Source organism: Schistocerca serialis, unplaced genomic scaffold (assembly GCF_023864345.2).
Source record: "Schistocerca serialis cubense isolate TAMUIC-IGC-003099 unplaced genomic scaffold, iqSchSeri2.2 HiC_scaffold_1241, whole genome shotgun sequence".
In the NCBI taxonomy this organism is placed as follows: domain Eukaryota; kingdom Metazoa; phylum Arthropoda; class Insecta; order Orthoptera; family Acrididae; genus Schistocerca; species Schistocerca serialis.
The window spans coordinates 27501-32500 of record NW_026047449.1 but is presented as its reverse complement, the minus strand read 5'-3'; the positions used below and the strand labels follow the sequence as shown (position 1 = coordinate 32500).

The window sequence follows — 5000 nt, the reverse complement described above, 5'->3', positions numbered from 1 at the left end:
ACGGGAAGGGTGTAGCTTCCCCCATCCCGGACATTTGACGTCGTCACACTACCGGTATTGACTAATAGACTGATTGCTGATAATCATTAGCCATACACTGGGGGAAACGGCCGACAGGGGCGGCAACATAGTGGAGCCGCAGTGTCACTAATGTACAGAGATAGAACAGTTTCGACTGGAACTAGAGTAACCGTATACACGGCACTGATTAGTAATAGATGCAGAGCCATCAGAATACAGATAATATATACAACCGTCCCTATACATGCTGAAAGACTCTGCACACAATGAGAACCACACGTCAGCCAGACACTCTTATCACACACTACTCTCTTATCACACACAATATCTAACCACCAGCATGGAAGAACATCCAGTGCATCCTCTCCGCCACATGACACAATCCACACTATCATTACCAGACCGGGAGGTCCACCCAGAAAACACAATATCCCACCCTTCCGACATCCGCACATTGCTCAGCTAAGCCACGAACACCCACACATGTCCTACACAGTGGTGCACCCAACATCACAATACTGCCTCCTGTCACAGCACACAAACAATGGCAGGAATGAAAGACACAGATCTGCCACAACCATGGAATCGGAGCGCCGCCTGTCATGAGCCAAAAGTGCATCCTGACGTGACAAATCGGATAATACCGCAGGCATCCAATTACGATAATCACTATCAACGAACCTGCCGCCCCCCCCCCCAATACACCTTTCCCTACAACAATGTGTATCTGAACCTACGCTATATCGTACCTTAACCTAACCTATATCGTACCTTAACCTAACCTATATCGTACCTTAACCTAACCTATATCGTACCTTAACCTAACCTATATCGTACCTTAACCTAACCTATATCGTACCTTAACCTAACCTATATCGTACCTTAACCTAACCTATATCGTACCTTAACCTAACCTATATCGTACCTTAACCTAACCTATATCGTGCCTTAACCTAACCTATATCGTGCCTTAACCTAACCTATATCGTGCCTTAACCTAACCTATATCGTGCCTTAACCTAACCTATATCGTGCCTTAACCTAACCTATATCGTGCCTTAACCTAACCTATATCGTGCCTTAACCTAACCTATATCGTGCCTTAACCTAACCTATATCGTGCCTTAACCTAACCTAATTTGTGCCTTAACCTAACCTAATTTGTGCCTTAACCTAACCTAATTTGTGCCTTAACCTAACCTAATTTGTGCCTTAACCTAACCTAATTTGTGCCTTAACCTAACCTAATTTGTGCCTTAACCTAACCTAATTTGTGCCGTAACCTAACCTAATTTGTGCCGTAACGTAACCCATGTTGTGCCGTAACGTAACCCATGTTGTGCCGTAACGTAACCCATGTTGTGCCGTAACGTAACCCATGTTGTGCCGTAACGTAACCCATGTTGTGCCGTAACGTAACCCATGTTGTGCCGTAACGTAACCCATGTTGTGCCGTAACCTAACCCATGTTGTGCCTTAACCTAACCCATGTTGTGCCTTAACCTAACCCATGTTGTGCCTTAACCTAACCCATGTTGTGCCTTAACCTAACCCATGTTGTGCCTTAACCTAACCCATGTTGTGCCTTAACCTAACCCACGTTGTGCCTTAACCTAACCTACGTTGTGCCTTAACCTAACCCATGTTGTGCCTTAACCTAACCCATGTTGTGCCTTAACCTAACCCATGTTGTGCCTTAACCTAACCCATGTTGTGCCTTAACCTAACCCATGTTGTGCCTTAACCTAACCCATGTTGTGCCTTAACCTAACCCATGGTGTGCCTTAACCTAACCCATGTTGTGCCTTAACCTAACCCATGTTGTGCCTTAACCTAACCCACGTTGTGCCTTAACCTAACCCACGTTGTGCCTTAACCTAACCCACGTTGTGCCTTAACCTAACCCACGTTGTGCCTTAACCTAACCTACGTTGTGCCTTAACCTAACCCATGTTGTGCCTTAACCTAACCCATGTTGTGCCTTAACCTAACCCATGTTGTGCCTTAACCTAACCCATGTTGTGCCTTAACCTAACCCATGTTGTGCCTTAACCTAACCCATGGTGTGCCTTAACCTAACCCATGGTGTGCCTTAACCTAACCCATGGTGTGCCTTAACCTAACCCATGTTGTGCCTTAACCTAACCCATGTTGTGCCTTAACCTAACCCATGTTGTGCCTTAACCTAACCCATGTTGTGCCTTAACCTAACCCATGTTGTGCCTTAACCTAACCCATGTTGTGCCTTAACCTAACCCATGTTGTGCCTTAACCTAACCCATGTTGTGCCTTAACGTAACCCATGTTGTGCCTTAACGTAACCCATGTTGTGCCTTAACCTAACCTATAATGTGCCTTAACCTAACCTAAAGTGCGCCGTAACCTAAACTATATTGCGCCTTAACCTGACGCACGTTGTCGCTGAACCTGCTCTGTAATTGTTATGCAACCCGTTAAAGTAGTGTAGTGTTGCCTAACCGCAACCCTCGCAATATAGTTCGCTACTCGCACTGCCCGGTCCCCTGTGTATCGCGTCATGTTAAACACCTTGCAGGTGTTGCTGACTTTCCACATGCTCCTGCTATACACTGTAGTGTGGATAGCAGCAGGACGTACATGCCCCCCCCCCTTCCCCCCTGCCTTCGCAAGCTGGTCGGTGAGAAGTTTGCATGTTCAATGCCCTTCGCATGCCGACGTACTCAGCCTACGTTGTGGTACGGCCTGTCACCTGTCCGCCGATGTACGCAAAACCCACAAACTGTACTGCACATTGCTCCGTATGTACTGAATGATACATCGTGGCCCATGTGACCGTATGACGACAGCGCCTAGCAACGGCGGACCATACAGTCCAAATATTGTGCACGCAGCTACGTGTCGTCTCCCTATAAGAGCTGGATTGCAGTGTGGTACGCCATACAGACGTGTGGGAGGAACGGACGCCCTGGATGGCGATCAGCATGAGCAGTCTGTTGATGTAGTGGAGCGTGTATTCGGACGTAGTCGTCTCTTCTCACACACCGTGATAGCATGTTGCACCGCGTTCCACATCTGCGACATGCTGCAGAGGCGGGCTGACAGTCGTTCGCGCAATGGACACCGCATACGTACGGGGTCTACCTTCCACGTGTTCTCTAGGCGTGCACATGTTGTTGCGTCTATGTGGGCAGACGTAGTGTGTTGTGACACCTGACACAGGCATGCAATACTCGTTGCAAATGGCGATGGACGTGTACGTTTGCTGGTGACGTTACGCAAATGAACAACCGGTAACCCGTTGTGGTGCGGTTGTTCTCGCTAGAGGTGAATCAGTGTTGGCGACGATCGGTCGAGCTATTAACCGGTTGTTTCAGGGATACCCACCATGCCCACGAACGTGAAAGGGGACCCACCATGCCCACGAACGTGAAAGGGGATCTGGGTGTGAGGCGATACGCGGCGGTGGCTGGGTGGGACCGTCCCCGGCCGGTGAGGGGGGGCCGCCCGGCGTGCTGGCAGCGCGGTGCGTGGGCGCACGCGCTACAGCCGGCTGGTGGGGGCGGCCGGTGGCAGGCGCGCCGGCCGACGGACGCGGCAGGCGGCGCAGCTGCGCGCCGGCGCCCACTGCTCGCGGCGCCTTGCGGCCAAAGTAGGTCCTCGCGGGCCCGGTGCGAAGCGCGGTGGCCATCTGCAGTGTGCTGGTCCGATTGAGGACTTTGTGCGCTGAGGATGCGCCGCCGCCCGGCGCTCGGCGCCGCGACGCCGTCTGCTGCTCGGTCGCCCCAGCGGTTCTCGCAGGTGGTTTGTATCGCAGCTGTGCGGACGTGTTGGCGCGTGCGCTGTGCTGGGAGAGTTCGCTTCGGCACCCAAGTAGGGCTTTTGTCCTTCTGTGGCGCTGGCGTTGGAGCTGCCGGTCACCGTAGGTGGCGCGTGTTGTCTCCCGCCGGCAATGCCACGACAGCACGCTCCCGGGCCTCTGTCGGCAGCGGCAAGCTCAGTTGGGAGCACGGGTGGTCGCACCTAAAGCGTCTACTCGCCTAACTCCGGGCGATTGCGCCTCTCTCGAACCCGACCAAGTACTTAGGACGGCGCTGCGCGCCGCCGGGACCTGAGAGGGTTTCGAGGTGTGTTGTGCAGGGGAGCTCAGCCTCCTCCTGTTTGCAGAATAATTGAGCGGACGCTTGCGTGTTCGCGCGGGCCCCCGGGACACACTCCCGGGCGGCCGGCTGCTCAGCTCTAGTTGACGCAGCTCCCTGGTTGATCCTGCCAGTAGTCATATGCTTGTCTCAAAGATTAAGCCATGCATGTCTCAGTACAAGCCGCATTAAGGTGAAACCGCGAATGGCTCATTAAATCAGTTATGGTTCCTTAGATCGTACCCACGTTACTTGGATAACTGTGGTAATTCTAGAGCTAATACATGCAAACAGAGTCCCGACCAGAGATGGAAGGGACGCTTTTATTAGATCAAAACCAATCGGTCGGCTCGTCCGGTCCGTTTGCCTTGGTGACTCTGAATAACTTAGGGCTGATCGCACGGTCCTCGTACCGGCGACGCATCTTTCAAATGTCTGCCTTATCAACTGTCGATGGTAGGTTCTGCGCCTACCATGGTTGTAACGGGTAACGGGGAATCAGGGTTCGATTCCGGAGAGGGAGCCTGAGAAACGGCTACCACATCCAAGGAAGGCAGCAGGCGCGCAAATTACCCACTCCCGGCACGGGGAGGTAGTGACGAAAAATAACGATACGGGACTCATCCGAGGCCCCGTAATCGGAATGAGTACACTTTAAATCCTTTAACGAGTATCTATTGGAGGGCAAGTCTGGTGCCAGCAGCCGCGGTAATTCCAGCTCCAATAGCGTATATTAAAGTTGTTGCGGTTAAAAAGCTCGTAGTTGGATTTGTGTCCCACGCTGTTGGTTCACCGCCCGTCGGTGTTTAACTGGCATGTATCGTGGGACGTCCTGCCGGTGGGGCGAGCCGAAGGCGTGCGACC

The 5000-nt window shown here is 52.1% G+C and overlaps 1 non-coding gene across 1 annotated transcript in view; it reads left to right on the top strand.

The window, feature by feature from the left end:
• The first annotated feature begins 4250 nt into the window (after positions 1-4250).
• The window catches only part of LOC126436588 (small subunit ribosomal RNA), a 1909-nt gene continuing 1159 nt past the window's right edge, over positions 4251-5000 (top strand). Inside the window, exon 1 of the ribosomal RNA XR_007580779.1 lies at positions 4251-5000. This exon is cut by the window's right edge and continues 1159 nt beyond it. This is a non-coding gene — a ribosomal RNA (small subunit ribosomal RNA).